Source organism: Peromyscus californicus, unplaced genomic scaffold (assembly GCF_007827085.1).
Source record: "Peromyscus californicus insignis strain IS unplaced genomic scaffold, ASM782708v3 Scaffold_7__1_contigs__length_154581171, whole genome shotgun sequence".
NCBI classification, from domain to species: domain Eukaryota; kingdom Metazoa; phylum Chordata; class Mammalia; order Rodentia; family Cricetidae; genus Peromyscus; species Peromyscus californicus.
Window position 1 is genome coordinate 135,733,080 of NW_026294595.1, and position 17,216 is coordinate 135,750,295.

General features: G+C 43.5%; 1 protein-coding gene across 3 annotated transcripts in view; it reads right to left on the reverse strand.

Moving 5' to 3' along the window:
* The window catches only part of Chd6 (chromodomain helicase DNA binding protein 6), a 194,458-nt gene extending 189,591 nt beyond the window's left edge, over positions 1-4,867 (reverse strand). For 2 of the 3 annotated variants that reach the window (XM_052725063.1, XM_052725060.1), the window contains exon 1: positions 4,738-4,867. The gene's annotated coding sequence lies outside the window, so the exon portion shown is untranslated. Of the gene's footprint in view, positions 1-4,085; positions 4,221-4,737 lie in introns of those variants that run through there. The other variant, XM_052725062.1, reaches the window with a different exon arrangement.
* Between the last annotated feature and the right edge of the window lie 12,349 nt (positions 4,868-17,216).

Consider the following 17,216-nt stretch of genomic DNA (forward strand, 5'->3'; position numbering starts at 1 on the left):
CCGAAGCCAGGTGGAGAAACATAAACAATCTTACATAAACAATCTTGGGATTCAAAAAATTTATGTTTCCAGCTAGGCATGGTAGTGTGTATCTTTAATCCCAGCAATTGGGAGGCAGAGGAAGATAGATCTCTATAAGTCTGAGTCTAGTCTGATATACATAGTGAGTTCCAGGCCAGCCAGGGTTACATAGTGAGACCCTATCTCAAAAATAAATACATAAAAATAAAAGGAAAACCAAACAAATACACACACACACACACACACACACACACACACACACACACACACAATTTCCAAAAACAACAACAAAAAAAAACATGGTCACATAGCACACAAAAAAATCCAAAATATATTAAAAATTTAACTGTTTGGTAAAAAATTTTACCTATAAAACTAGATGGATGAATGAACACTCCTTATAAAAAACCTTAAAGAACACACAAGAAAAAGAAATATCCTTCCTGATTCTTTATAAAACTCAAGTACATATCCATCACTTTCCATTTGTTTGGAAATGCACCCTGAAAAGATTCTAATATTCTACTTCCTAATGCTCCCACAATTTTCAAATATCGTCTTAAGTTCTAAAGTAACGGATAACAGCACCGTGTAATTCTGCTGAAAGACCAGGGCTTTTTCTTCGTTAAAACGCTTTAAGTCAGGAGCTGGAGAGATCGCTCAGCTGTTAAGAGTACTTGTAACTCTTGGGACAGGACCTGGATTCAATTCCCAAAGGACCTACAGGTGGCTCAAAACGATCTGTAACTCCCAGGTACTCACATGGTACACACTCATACACATAAAGATTTTAAAAAAATTTAAGACATTCATAACTACAGAGGGAAAAAAAGTTCAGAGTTTTAAAAACTTCCAAAAGTAGCTTAATCATGTCACACATGCCTTACATATCCTAAAGTTCCCAGGACAGAGTAGGAACAGTAAGGGACATAAAGAATACTGAGGACACACAGACTTTACCACAAGCTATAGAAACTGACCAACATAGGTACTACAGACAAAATGTTTTTCTCTGGATTTTATCCAAACAATTTAGTTCAGGATGGGAACAGCAATGGGTATTTTAAAATAACTCTATTTTACTACCTTCAGTACTTTTATGGAAGTAGCAGAATTTCTCATGAGGGTATCAACGCCTCCACAACACAAACGAAAGGAAAGAACGTTCTGGCACGGAAAAGTGACTGCATTCTCCCTCTACACGTCATGATTACTGTGCACCAGACTATTCTTAAACTCCTAAGTGTATTACAGGGAGGAGGGTGACTGGGTCTTCACTATGTCCCTCTCATCCCCTTTCAGTGATAAACTTTTGAAACAGAAAAGTAAAACTGGATGTACACTTAGGAAAAGTATGTTCGTTGACCTAGCACCACACGACTAAAACAAGAGAATACATTCAAGCTTCTGAAGCAATCTTTGGAGTTGCTTTGGATCTAAAGGATCTGGGTTTGAATTCTGCCTCTATCCTTTCCTAGCTTAATGGCCTTGAACATGTTACTTCGTTCTGCTGAGCTGCAGCCCAGCTTCATAAAGTGGCTATAGAGCAAGGGACCCTAACATCTTACGGCTCCAGCACCCACTAGTATTCAATCAGTCAGTGCTGGTTCTCTGTTGCTTGTCTCACCACTATGCCACATTCTATTGCAATAAATGATCTTTAAGGAGCAGATACCTTAGCCCTAGCTATTACTCTATGTATTTCGGAGTTTGTGGTATTATAATCTGGCAAAGAAGAATGCAGGCAACCCCATGAAATCCACTGTAGCTTTTTATTTGAACTAAATCACAGCTCTTAGGAGGGATGGAGGTAGAAGAAACTCACTAAACATTTATTAAGAACAAAACTATGGCAGGCTTTGCAAAAAGCAATGCAACCCTTGGGGAAAGTGGAATAAAGAAAGCAATTTCTTCAGGGGATGTGAATATCGTCACTGTCCTGTACTAAAGGTATTTTTGCTGAGAGACTCTGAATCCTCTAACCTGTCAAAGGGCACATGTGAGACCCACTGGTCCTTACCAACAGACTTCCCATGAAAGTTGGAGAGCACAGGCAATGGCAGAAGGAAGTCTGAGTTTAGAAAGCCTCATGGTTTAACACAAGAGAGCATAACCTCAAGCTAGGCTTGGGATTAAGCCATGCTTCCAAGAAAACCAAAAGTGTTTTTGATATTTAAATAAACCAAAGAAATCTCCAAGATACAGTGGCCTCAGGGCATATTGTTTCTGATAAATCTTCTGCAATATCTAGCTGGCAAAATCATAAATTGGATGTAGTTCCTAAAGAGATATAATCCTGCTACATATTCTCTTTGCTATTTGAGACAATTATAAGGAAAGTATACCAATAAATACCAAAAAACCTCTAGTGGATCTTCCTGAAATGGAAGGCCTAACTGTGGTTCTCTCACTCCACTTCTAACTGGTTTTTCAACCTCTAGCCTGAAGTTATATACTGAGGAGGGACTCCTACTATGCTACTATAAAAATAATTATAAAGATATTTGAAAGTTGGGGTAAAATCATATCCAGTTTACAGTGCTATAACGAAGAAGCTAAATGGGAAAATAAAGAAAAATAAAAACTCTGACTCCAGGGAAACTGTAACATCACAGACGCACAAAAGTAACTTCACTACACCAAGACAGACTACACGCACCAGGAACAGCACCTCAAACTACTTAACCATAAGTGAAGATTCCAACAACAGGGTGAGGGGAGGGATGTATGCCAGTTAGTAGCTTTCTATGTGTGTTTGTGTATGTGTGCCTGTGCAAATGGAGGCCAAAAGCCAATGTTTCTTCCTCAATCTCACCACCTTATTTTTCGAGAAAAGTCTCTCTGGATCTTACCAGTTCAGCTAGGCTGGCCAGCAAGCCCTAGAGATTACGGCCGCTAGCCACCATGCCTAACTTTTTTATGTGGATGCTGGAGATCCAAACTTAGGTCCTAATGCTAGCATCCACTCATCAAGAAAAGTTTCAATATAGAAAGACTACTAACCCATCTATGAAGGAACTCCAAATTCAGTCATACCACTCCACATTTTCCCAGGCCTTTGTGAAACCACCTGCTCTGGTTGGCATAAATCACTGCTACATGACAACTCATGCCTAATCATTTTATCATACACAGATCTGAAATCTTTCTGTTGCCAGAGAACCACAAAGTTCACAAAAACTCTCTCGGAGATTGCCAACCTGATCTTCCAACTTGGCTTCCAGCTAAACTACTGTGCCACGCACAGCCAATCGGACAGACCCACTCACCCCATCACAGTAAGTTGAGCATTCAAAGCTCTGGGAACAGAGTGGTATCTGTCCAGACTTTTCCAAAAGTGCCATAAGCAGATCCCCATGAAGTATGCCAATATGGGGGCCTACTGGCATGATATTCTTATATACCATTTGGGAAATAATCAAATCCTAGGCAAAATATTTCAAACACTCTGAAAACTGTCAATATTTAAAATATCTATTTTCTCTGTTCCTGAATCTGTTACAGCAGAAATGAACAGTTTTTTAAGGGGTGGAGAATAAGGAACACACAGCCCTAGAGAAAGATGCTCAGAGATGCCAGGGATTCACTAGAAACCTTGGCCAGATTACTAATGGTCTATAAAGCCTAATTTGGAGAACACGGGCCTACGAGCTCAAAATTGAATTATACTGCCTTATTAGATCCCACACTCGTGAAACCACAGTCATATTAGTCATAACTGAAACTAGGAATACTCTATGTACACAAATATAAAGTGCTTGCTTATGCATTTTTAATTGGATCAAATAAAACTGAAGCTGCAAACAAACTCACATTTCAATTATCTCTCACTAGTGAGGGGATTTCCTAATAACCTCGTTTTAAAACCCAAGGAGCTGCCAACCCCTCTGCACATCTGACAGGCATAGTCCTCAGAAATTTTAGGAAGGACATTCTCCGTTACTTCTCAACAGAGAAGAAAAATAAATACCTGAAGGGGACAGATTCTTTTTTTTTCTTTTTCCTCCCCCCCCCCCCCCACCCCCTTTTCTTTGCAAGCTCTAACATGCAATCTAATAACGCACCAAACTTGGCAGCGGGGTGGCTTGGTGGCTTGGAGTCTTCAGGGCTCCAATTTTCGGGGCGAGTGCGCGCTAGTGCGTGAGGAGCCGGCGGGAGGGGCGCGCGACCCGGGGACGCGCTGGGGCCCCCGCCCCCTCCCGGAGCAGCAGCCTGGCACCGGCCCACCCTCCTTCACCCCTGCAAACAGACGCAGGACGCGGAACGGAGCAACTTCTCCGCGGGGGCGGCAGCGGCTGGCGGGCGCGGGGGCGGCCCTCACGCGCCGCGGGCCGCTGGGGTCCCCCGGGAAGCCTTGGCAGGCCCCGCCCCACCGCAAAGGCCCGCGCTCGGGGTCAGAAGCGGGACCCCGAACCTGGGCGCGCGGCCCGCAGCGGCGCTCTCCCAAGGACGGAGGGCGGCCGGAGCGCGCGGCAGCCTGGCAGGGCGGACGCCAAGCCCCTCGCCTCAGGCCTCAGGGCCCTCGGCCTGGCCGCGCGCCCGCCGGCCGCGCTCGGACCCCTGCCCGGCCGGGCCTCGAGCCGCCGCGGCCCCTCAGCCCCGGTCCATTCATAGGGCAGCCCCATCCCTGCCAGCGGGGCGGAGACAGGGTCCCCGCGGGCAAGACGAGCCCGGCGGGGCCAGGCAGGAAAATAAAAAGTTAAGAGAAGAACTTACCTAAAATGGCTCCTGCAGCAGCCAAAATACAAACAGCTATTATTTGGTGAAGTTTAGCTCAGACACCCTGCAAGGACACCCTAACCCAGCTCAGGCCCGCCTTCCCCGCCGCGCCATTGGGCTTTGCTGGCCCAAAACACAGAGTCATTGGTCATCTGGGCTGCCGCTCAGACTGAAGCCCGTTTCAAGCTTGCTTGCAGGAGCGAGTGATGGGCTCGCTCCATTGTGCTCGTATTTGCATGGATGTGATCGCGGCGCTGATTGGCCGAAGCCGGGGCCGCCCCGCCTCCCAGCCTGGCTCTCCCCGCCTTGCAGACGGCGCAGCTCGCGGCCCCGCCCCCCGGAACGAAGCGGTCGGGCCGCGGGGGCGGGGCGGGGTTGGGGTCCCGCGGGCGGAGGGGGCGGGGCGGGTTGCTGTACTCCTCAGCTTGCAAGCAGGGGGCGGGGACCCGGGCGCTGGCTAGCGGGCAAGCAGCCAAGGCTCAACCTGCAGGTGGAGGTCTCGCAGGTAGTGGACAAGCTAGCTAGAAAACCCGGGGCTGGCTCTCCTGGGATGGGAGAGGATGTACTGGGGTCCCACGACGGGAGGATCCCGCTGGTGCCCAGATCCTGTACACTCACGCGAGGAGAGCAAAGGATCCCAGCGGACAGGAAAAGAAGATGCTGAGAGGCCGAGAGAAGCGACGAGCTGGATCGTCTGTCTCCAGCTGCTTCTCCTGCAGCTCTGCCTGGCTCCCTAGCACACAAGGAGCTTCTTCCCAGGGCCCTGCACACCCCGGGAGTTTTCCAGCCCTGAGGATCCTGCAGCGCGCATTGGATATGCTTCAGTAAAATCAGGAGTTGAGCCCGAGTTTATTTTCGGGCCTATCTCCATTACCATCCTTGTAGCATCCTCAAGGACAGGGCCTAGCATATGGCAGAGATTCAACCAATTGTTATCTTCGGTAATTCGTTTTTTAGCAGCTAATTTTTAAGTGCCCACTAAATACCCGACATTGATCTGAAAGTAGGATATAGCGGTCAATAGGACAAAGCCCGTGCTCACACTGAACAGGCAAAAAAAAGACAATAAATAAAATAAATAAATGAATACAGGGGAAGGTAGTGATGAATGCTGTAAGAAAACAGATGTAGAGAGAAAGGAAATCAGACCAGAGATGGGGGAGGAGCAATTAGGGCAGCAGGGATCTGGAGCCTACCCTGCCTAGCTGAATAGTCCTCATAGCATCCTTCCCACCCTGGGACCCAGTGATCACTTTTCCTCTTCACTCCTGCCTGCCTCATCTGGAGTGTTTCCCCAGTGCATACTTAAAGAAGAAGGGGGGGGGGAGTTGTTGGACTCTGACTTTAGAAGTTCATTTTACCTTAATTAAAGCAGGAATGAGCTAAGTCTGATGACTCCAAGGGCAGTTTGTCAGAAGTGTTTAAGATGAGTATGGTTTGAGTGTGTCAAGGGTAATCACACCGTTAACAGAGCCTTCCTGCACCCCGAGAGAGAATATTTTTAGCTTCTTAGAGATCCCAGTTTTCCTGTGTCTTTCTTCTGTGGCCCTAATCCTCTTCTGAGTCTTACTTCTTGTATTGGCTAGTTTTATGCCAACGTGACACAAGCTAGAGTCATCAGAGGAGGGAGCCTCTGCTGAGAAAATGTCTCCATAATATCGGGTTGTAGGCAAGCCTGCAGGGCAATTTCTTAGCTAGTGATTGATGCCTGAGGGCCCAGCCCATTGTGGGTGGTGCCAACCTTGGGCTGATGGTCCTGGGTTCTATAAGAAAGCAGGCTGAGCAAGCCATGGGAAACAAGCCAGGAAGCAGCACCCCTCCATGGCAACTGCTTCAGCTCCTGCCTCCAGGTTCCTGCCCCGTGTGAGTTCCTGCCCTCACTGCTTTTGGTGATGGACTGTTATATGGAACTGTGAGGAAATAAACCCTTTTCTCCTCAAGTTGCTTTTGGTCTGGTGTTTCATCACAGCAATAGTAATCCTAGCTAAGACACTTCTTCATTTCTTGTTTGATCCCAGAGATTTGTCCAGTTTGAAAATGCACAAGGAGCAGCCCCACATCACACAGCCATCTCACCTGGCACCTTCTTTCATTTGTTTCAAGGATGGTCAAAATGTCTCACAGCCCCTGCTTCCTCCTCTTTTCACTTAGATATTTAGTACTAGCCTGTCATAGGTATTGTTTTGTATACAAAGACAAGGTATTAAGGCAGACAACATCCCTGTCTCATAGGAATGAGTAGTCTAATTTGGGACAAGGCAGAGAGACATACATCTCAAGGATCTCCAACCCTGCCAAAGTGGTGAGTGAGTATACTGGTAGCTAATCGTCCTCCTTGCTCTGGCCTCTTAAAGGATAGCTTACTTACCTTCTAAGCCAGCTGCTGCAACAACTAAAGGACCAGGAAGCTGGTGGTCAGACCCCTTCAGCTCAAATAGCAGGATCAAGGGGTCTGGAGCTCTCAACAGTCCTCAAGGGGCTGGCATCGATGAATTGATCATTCCTGGGACAAGACTGAGAGGAACAAAAATTGGACAGAGGGAGCAGTACTTATATACCAAGGCACAAAGGCAAGAGAGAACCCGGGAAGGGCAGGAGCTGGACAGAGAGGAAAGGTAGACTTGATAGTAATTGCCATTCTCAAACTTTGAGGAAAGTCAATAGCATAAAACACAAAGACACAATGTTGAGTGGTAAGACAAGGAATCAATAGGCGTCCATGATGGATCCACAACCTAGTAGAATGAGTAGGAGCAAAGGAAGTGCCTGAGGCTACATTCAGAAGACAAGATATTGCAGGCTTAGCCTTGAAAGACTAGGTCTGCAGAACTGAGTAGGGTTAGTGGAATCTAGCTCTTAAGCACTTTCAGAGCAGCTGAGGCCCTGTGAGGCAGCAGTGAGCTACTCTTTGCTGAGTTCTATCCAGAAGTAGAAGTTGGTTCTGTACTACAGGGGTGAGAAATAAGTGTAAGATATGGATGAGAAGCAAATTCCAAAATGACTGTTAGTTTGGCCTGCTCTAATTGTGGCTGGTGGCTTCTGCTCAGGAATAATTCTCTCAGAAGCCATGTAACATGAGTCTCAGTACTACCTATGGGGCAGGAAAAGGAAGGAAGTTGACTCACAGCTCATCATTCCTTGGGCAGGGATTAACATCAGTTATTCATGGCTGGATGCCAAGCAAGCTTCTGTGGTGTCCCCAAACACAATGTCAACAGGGACCCTGGGAGGAAGGCCATGAGCCAAAGCATTATCAGGATCCACTTGTGTGAAGTCAAAATGGACCTCACTCAGCGCCGCTTGCACAGCAGCTGTAAGAAGAGTCAGTTGACCCCATGAGGCTACAAAGGCCTAATCAAAGATGAGACCAGAGATAGAAGAATTCTGTACCATATGGCAATGTCCCCACTTCCAGAATGTTCCAGGAGGAAAAAAAAATATTTCAACTTGCAGCATGAATCTTGGAAGGTCTTAATAAAATCAAACCTGAGGCCAGTTATTGGGGTGAATGCTGGAAGATCAGAGAAGCAGAACAAGCCACAGCTACCTCACCTTGCCAATTCCTCAGCTGATCCTGTTTCCTCAGACTGGATGCCTCTGAGTCCTCATCCAGAATGACTCTCAGCTGAACTGTTTCTCAAAAGCCTAAAAGCTTAACCAGCCAAAATCTTCTAGTTTCTGGTCTTCACGCCTTATATACCTTTCTGATTTCTGCCATCACTTCCTGGGATTAAAGGATCACTTCCTGGGATTAAAGGTGTGAGTCACCATGCTTGGCTGTTTCCAGCGTGGCCTTAAACTCACAGACATCCAGACGGATCTCTGCCTCCCAAGTGCTAGGATTAAAGGCGTGTGTGCCACCATTTTCTGGCCTCTATGTCTATCTAGTGGCTGTTCTGTCCTCTGACCCCAGATAAGTTTATTAGGGTGCACAATATTTTGGGGGACAATAACTCAATAACACAATAACACAATAACTCAAAAGGGTAACCTCAGAAAGGTGTCCTGCACTTCTAGAACTTTCTGATAGTAACTCTACAAGCATGAGACAGAAGCTATCTGGCTGTATTCATTGTTCTCTAAATCTATGGAAGGAAGAAGAGGCTATTTTCACCAGTCCATTTCATTCTCCGCTCAGTGATCAAGTAGGCCCATCTGACTGACCCCTAGAAAAGTAAATCTTGTTAGAAATAAGATTTCTGTCCTTTCTGGGCATCCCCTAAACACTCCTGTTGATCTGCCAAGCTTGCTCCATTCCCTCATCTGCTGGTCATAAGCACGATTACCCAGAGAACCAGGAAATGGCAATAGTGTGAGCCTGGGTTCCTGACTGCACTGGATGATTCTGTGAGCAAGAAATAAACAGTGTCAAGTGGCTTAGATGTGCAGGTTGATTGTTGCACCCAGTTGCACACCCTGACGAACACAGGACTTGTCTGATATCACTGAATTCCCTGTCCTTCCAGGACAGAGACTGTGTTTGTAACTCAAGCACTAGTATAGCATCTGGCACATAGTAGGCATTGCTCAACGTATGAATGAATGTGTTGAGCTGATATCTGAGCCTGCCTGGTCTGACAGGCAAAGAAATCAAATAGGAGGCAAGGTAGCCGGTAGAAAGTGTTCCAGGAAGGGTGAGTGGCATGTGCAGAGATGGAGAGATTTAGGGAAAATATGGTTCAGTCTCAGCGCTGACAAGGTCCATGATATAAGAGGAAGATGGCCACAGTAAGGCTAGTGAGAGGGCAAAGACCAGATCCTAGAAAGGAATCCTGGTGAGGGGTGGATATGATTAAAAAAAAATCATATACATGTATGAAATTATCAAAGAATAAATTAAAATACATATTTAAAGGGAAAAAAAGTAGGTCCCCGTGATAAGACACCATGGTCAAAAGCAGCTTGGGGAGTAAAGGGTTTCTTTGAGCTTATAGTTTATAATCCATCATCGGGGGGAAGTCAGGGTAGAAACTCAAGGCAGGAATCTAGAGGCAGGAACTGAAGCAGCGACCACAAAAGACCACTGTTTACTGGCTTGCTCCTCCTGGCTTGCTCAGGGATGGCATTGCCCAGAGTGGACTGGGCACTTCCACATCAATCATCAATCAAGAAAATGCCCCAGGCTGGAGGGATGGCTCAGCTGTTAAAGGCTAGGTTCACAACCAAAAATATAAGAAAAGGACCCACAGGCTTGTCCACAGATCAATCTAACGGGGTCATTTCCTCACTTAAGGGTCCCTCTTCCTCGATGATCCTGGCTTGTGACAAGTTGAGAAAAACAAAAACAAAAACAAACAAACAAACAAAAAACAATCAAATGCACTCAAGGTCAACTGCACCAAGTTACAAAGGAAGTATTTGAGCTATCGTAGCCTCACCTGGAACTGGGCTTTTCCAGGAACCCATCCTGTGGAGTGAACCTTGATCAGTGTGCCCCAAGATGGGATGGCACAGTGGTAGAACATGCGAATGCTTGAAGTACTGGCCTGACTTGTAAGCACGGAGGGTGGGGTGGGGGGGACCATATTCTTAGCAAATGTTCTCAGAGTTTCACATTCTGCAGAACTTTTGATTTGTATGCATTTAATTTTAGTGGAATCTGTGGCCTTATGTCGTAGTAAATGGAAATAAACTTTTGAAGCATGAAAAAAGGAAGTTTGGTTTGTCCTATAGGAATCCTTCAAGCATTTCAAGTTAAGATGTCCTTTCGTCACACTTATGTTTAAGGGTGATCTTGCTAGCTGTCTAGAAAAAGGAAGGATTAGAAAAGAAGAGCCAAAAATACAATTTTTTTTTAAAGCAACACTTTCCATTTTTCCAAATCATTCATCGCATGAGATGCTCAACCAAGTGCTTTGGGATGAGTATTTTTCAGGAGCTGTGCGTACTGTAGCCTTTTTTGGGTATTCTTGGGAACTACTTATTAGCATACCCCCAAACTCTCAACTGACCTTGCGTTATTAAAGTCTGTAAAACTTCAATAGTTCTTAGAATTATTTGACCACAGAACTCTTTTCTCATCTCACAACCACTACAACTGATATTACTTAGGATTAAATTTGGCTACATATAATAAAAATGGCTGCAAAAAGATGCTGAAGAGATGGCTTAATGGTTAAGAGCTCTTAATGTTCTTTTGGAAGACCTAAGTTCAGTTCCCAGCACTCACTTTAAGAAGTTCACAACCACCTGTAACTCCAGCTCCAGGAAAATCTAATGTTTCTGGCCACTGAGGTACTTGGACTCAAACACATAATTAAAAGTTTTTTTTTTTTTTTTTTTTTTGGTTTTTCGAGACAGGGTTTCTCTGTGTAGCTTTGCGCCTTTCCTGGAACTCGCTTTGGAGACCAGGCTGGCCTCGAACTCACAGAGATCTGCCTGGCTCTGCCTCCCAAGTGCTGGGATTAAAGGCGTGCGCCACCACCGCCTGGCTAAAAGTTTTTTAAAATAACTCTAAAAATAAAGGAAATGATTGCAGAGGAATACTAGTGTTGAAATTTATTTTCTTCTTGTATAAGAACTACAAGAGAGAAGCAGTCTGATAGTGGTATTGTACATTCATTGAAAACCAGGCTTCAATATTTTTGCCTCACCTTTTTTAGCGTTAAGTCTTCACTTCATGTTCCAAGATGACAGTTGATGTCCATGGAAGGAAAAAAAAGAGATGGTTAAAAAATGAAAAGCATGGGGCTATCTTCAACAGTCTCTCTGAAAATACTGCCCATCACTTTTGTTTACATCTTGTGGGCTAGAATTTGCTTGCATAGATTTTCCAAGGCACAAAGGAGGCTGGGAAATATGGTATTTTCTACGTGTCAAGTTAAAAATCGGATCTATCACTAAAGAGCTGATAGACTCAACTAGCGGAACTAGGTCGATGTCCCACAAAGGTAATGTTTCACAGAGCATACACTTGGATAAAATGTCTAAGTAAGGAGATTGATTTTCTAAAACCGTTTTAGCCACTTTATTGTGGTACAAAATTCAATACTGTATAATTTGTCTACTGAAAAAGTGAACAGTTTGATGATGTTTAGTAAATCTATACAGTCAAGCAACCATCCCATAATTCAACTTTAGAGTATTTCCATCACCCACCAAATTCCCATTCACAGTTGCTCCTCATTGCCACACACAGCCATTGATTTACTTCCCCCCATATGTAGTATTTCATGTCTGACATATTTCATATAACATGAAATATTATGGCTCATCTATACTGTAGGGTGTTTTGTTAATTCATTGTTTCTTTACTGGGAGGCAAAGTTCCATTGTATGGGCGTCGTAGTTTCTTTTGGGGTTGCTGCGTTAAAATACTCTATCAGAAACAACTTAGTAGAGAGAGAGTTTGTTTTAGGCCACAGTTCCAGGTTATAGTCATTATAACAGGGGAGTCACAGTGGTAGGAACCTGAAGGAGTTGGTCCATGTTACATCCGTAATCAAAAACAGAACAATGAATGTATAAGTGCTTGTACTCAGCTCATTTCCCACACTCTTAAGTTCCCCCTGCCTAGGGAATGGTGTCACCCACAGCAGGCAGGTCTTCCAATATTGATTTACATACTCAAGATGATCCCCTAAAACCAAGCCTAGAAAACCCTCATTTACATTCTCTTCCCAAGTGATTTTAGATAGTGTCAGCTGACCATGGAGATGAACCATCATAATGGATATGTTACTTTTTATTTATTCATTCACTAAATGGTGGGTGTTTATTGACTTATTTATTTAGCAGCATGGAGGATCAATCCCAGGGTTATGTACACATTAGGCAAGTGTTCTACTATGGAGAACAAGGTAGAATGATGGTGTTCTACCATACACCCCCAGTCCTCTTTATCTGTTTTTGGTTTGGAAAATTAATTCACTAAGTTGCCCAGGCTGGTCTTCAGCGAATGCACACTGGAATTGATCTTTGCATCTTCCTGCTTACACTTTACAAGTAGCTAGGATTACAGGCCTGTACTACTAAGCCTGATTATGACACTTTTGTGTAATGATTTCATTTTAGAGGAAGGAGGGAAGCTCATAAGACTCACAAATTAATGGAAACTCACAAGTCTCAGACTCCTGAAACTTATAAGATCCACAAGACCCCTACCTAAGATTATACAAGCAGTAAACAATTGCTGGGGAGAAGAGATTCTCCAGCCTATCCAGCAAGGAATGCATATTTCATGTTTTTTTAAAGCATGCTGGAGTGGGCTTTTCATTGATACAGCTACCTTCAAGTTGTTCATGCTCCTGTAAGAAACCCCAATAATTTACTGGTTCACTAAGCTGGACTTAGACAGAATTTTTGTTTTCTCATTGTTAACCTATCTGAAGTTGTTTTTTTGTTTTGTTTTGTTTTACATCTTCACAAGAAAAGTCACACAATATGATGGGCATTTAAATTGTTTCTACTTTGTGGCTATTATGAATAGTACTTCTATGGACTTTCATATTCAATCTTTGTATGTTTTTATTTCTTAGAGAGAGTCTAAAGAGGTTGGTGTTCAAAAATTGAATACATACCTTGAAAGTTCTTGATTGTTTTTTAAATGCCCACTACTGACAAACACTGTTCTAGCTGCTGGAGGTGCAACAGTGAATAAAATTTGGGATATGCTCTGCCCTTATGGAGCCTGCAGTCTATGCAAGGATGGGAATTAGTTCAACAAACACAGAAACAACTTTAACATCTTGAAAGTCAAATATCACAAAGGGGTGCTACATGGTGGTGAGACTGTGCTAGAAGGATCTTCTTTGGTCAAGGAAACCAGAAAAGAACTGTCCTTGAGCTGAGTGAGATCTGAAGCATGGTAGAGCTGCCACCCTAATTGTCCTCCAAAGAAATAGCATTTGTGACCACAAGGGTATTTCCACTCATGCTGCCCCCTTGCCAGAAACTTACAGGTGTGCTGGTTTCAAGTCTGTCTGTCTTTGGACAAAGTTCCTATGTTTTAACCCCTCAGGGTTTGGGGAAAACTCTAAAGCAAACACAACCAAATATTAATAAAATTTAGTCTTGGCTAAACTCTTACTACCCCTCATTTCCAATATTGTGCATTGAAATAGGGGCACTATGTATACGAGGCAAGTGCTCTATTACCTTTTTAAAGGGTGCTATCACCCTCCCCTTTTAAAAAGTGTATGTATGTATGTGTTCATGCATGGTGGGTACATGTATGTGTGAAAACAACTTTGGGTATCATCTTCAAGAATTCAGTCCACCTCCTTTGAGACATGAACTCTTATTTGGCTTAGAGATCACTAATTATGCTAGACGGGATGGCCAGTGAGCCCTAAGGCTCTTATTGTCTCTGCCTTCGCAGTGCTGGGATTGCAAACACATGCCACCACAGCCAGGTTTTTAAAGTGGGTTCTGCAGATGGAACTCAAGTCCTCACATTTACAAGTCACCTCCTTTACCCACTGATCCACCATCCCAAATTCTTTTGTGTTTGTTTGTTTGTTTGTTTGTTTGTTTGTATTTGTCAAACAGGATCCCATGTAGCCCTGGCTGGATTTGAAATGGCTATGTTGCTGAGCTGGCCTTGAATACCTGATCTCCTTTCCTCTACCTCCCAAATGTTAGGATTATACACACATGCCACCACACTCAGCCTGGGCTAATCTTGTATATTATTCTCTGTATGTTTGAAATATTTTATGATTCTGCATTTAACACATATATTTATAAATTCCCTTGGAAATTGTTTCTGTTGTGTAAGCTATCCTATCTGATCCTATGTTAACCTTGTTTTCTCTCTATGGAGAGAGGAGCTGGAATTGAAAGGTGACTTCTGGAATCTGGACCCTAAAGCCAAGGAAATGATGCTAATAGCCGGTGTGTATTGTGGATCAGCATGGGGAGGAATCAGCAGGGTCCTCCTGCCAGAACGACCACTCCCTAGGACAGAACTAGAAAAGGATAGTTAACCCTACAGGCTCTGTAAGGCTCCATATTTCATGGACATCCAAGCTCTGGTACCTTAAGAAATTCACTTACTTTACATATTTTGTTGCAACTATTAGAATTGTGTAGATTAAATGATTCACACAGTATTTAGTACATGGTATCTGCTCACTATTTATTGCTACATTACAGTTACATTCTGTCCTCTGTTCCATTTCCCTAAGCACCCTCTTCACTGACTTGGTCTTTTTGAAACATTTGAGTTACATTGATTAGAGTGATGTCACTGATCTTGCTCTGGGCCCGGGAGACCTCCCGTCTCTTCTGGTACCTTCTGTAGAATCATAGCTGCCATTCCTCATGTAGCAATCCGATTGGTTTAACTCTTAAAGAGCCTCAGAGTTCATACTCATCTCTGAATAACCCTGCTAGCATTTTTATTCTATTCATTTTATTCATTATATATTTACACATATAATGACTATGGGCACTTTCAGTAACTGAGATTTATGGAAAGTCACACCTCAAATGTTCCTGGGCAGGAATTTTTAAAAACGCTGGTCACCCCACCCTGAAACAGCCTCATAAATCTTTGATCCCCACTCAGTGGCATTCCTGCAACAATAGCTAGACCGTTTTTGCCATAAAAGCTTGCTTAAGCCGAAACTTTGTAGCTAAGCCTCGAGCTGCGGTGGAGTCCTTTCCCTTATGTGTGCAGTTCTACCTCCAGCACTGCTGACCAGTTTAGAGAGGCCACCATCTGCAAATGGACAATAAAAGAAGCAACACCATTTTACGTCTTAGGGAAAACACACTGCAGTTTCTCTGAAAAAATAATGACTTTGCTTTCATGCTTTTGCTGAAGCGTGGTAGCCATTCTCCAAGACGCCTCCCAAGTATCTAACTACTGCCATTTGACTCTCTGTATTGTCTTGTGGAGGAATATTGCTTTAAAGTGGCAAAGATGTGTTACATTTGTTTATGTTGCAGAATATTACTTGAACTGTGTAAAGGTGTTACATTTGTTTATGCTACATTTGTTTAAAATGTAAAGATGTGTTACAATTGTTTATGATGCATTTGTTTAAAGATACGTTGCTGTTTCACCTGGCCTGCCTAAGGCACCTGATTGGTCTAATAAAAAGCTGATTGGTCAACATCGAGGCAGAGGAGGTTATAGGCAAGGTTGGTGGGCAGAGAGAATAAGTAGGAGAAGGAATCTAGGTTCATAAAAGAAGAGAAGAGAGAATGAGGGAGAATGAGGAAGATGCCCAGGGCCAGACAGACAGACACAGAGGAAGCAAGAAAGTAGGACAAACAGAATGAAAGAAAGGTAAAAAGTCCTGAGGCAAAATGTAGATGAAGAGAAACAGGTTAATTTAAGTTATAAGAGCTAGTGGGACAAGCATAAGATAAGGTTGAGCATTCATAACTAATAAGTCTCCATGTCATGATTTGGGAACTGGTTGGTGGCCCAATAGAAAGCCCGCTATTGTCTTTTCATGATTATAGTTGGACTGGCAAACAGTAGGATATTGCTGAAATGACAGTGTGACTTCTAAGGCTAACCCAGAAATGATATTGTAGCACCTTACTTCTTAGGATCCTTTGCAATGGAAGTAGCCATGCCATGAGGTCCATGAGACAAAGACCTGAGACCTCTTGACAATGGGCATGTGATCAAGCTGGCTTGGAAGCATACCCTCCACACTGAGTCAAACCTTCAGATGAGATAGTACACCCCTAAGCAATATCATCACCATAACGACATGAGAGATTGCTTAGGTGCCCAACTGAGTCATTTTCAAATTTCTGACCTACAGAAACTGTGTGAGAAAATAAATGTTTGTTGCTGTTTTAGACAACCAAGCTTTGAGGCAATTTACTATGCAACAGGTAATAACTTTATTTAGTATTTGATGATATGAGTGATAGCAATAATTTACTTATTTTAATGTAAATCAAACTCATATAAGCTTGCCCAAAATTGTGTTGTCTTACCATGAGGCCTGAATCCAGATACTTTAAGTTGTTGCATATTTCAGGCCCACTCAGCAAACCTAGTAATAACAGAAAAATCTAGACCAACCATCAATTTGAATCAGATTGGTGGCAGAAAAGTTGTATTTCTCTATCCAATTCAATTTTTCAATGATTCTTATGTTTCTCTCTTCACAAAAATGTTTGTGTATATGTATGTATGTCATGTGTATGCAGGTACCCTCAGAGGCCAAAGAGGATGCTAAATCTCCTGAAGCTTGAGTTACAGGAGGTTGTGAGCCACTTGAGTAGTGGGAATCCAACTCAAGTCCTCTGGAAGAGTAGCAATTCCTGAGCCAACTCTCTAGCCCTGAGTCTTATGTTTTCATTACTGTAGGCAAAATTCTGAATTCATGAGAGTTTATCTCCATTTCTTTTGTATCTTCCAGAGGTACACCCTAGAAGAAAGGAAAGTTGGAAGGATGCTCCTGTGATAATAAAACATGGACTGTCATGTTGACAACTGTAGTGTTTATTGAGCATTTAATATGCACCAGACACCATGCTAGCTGATTTACATGTATTAACGTATT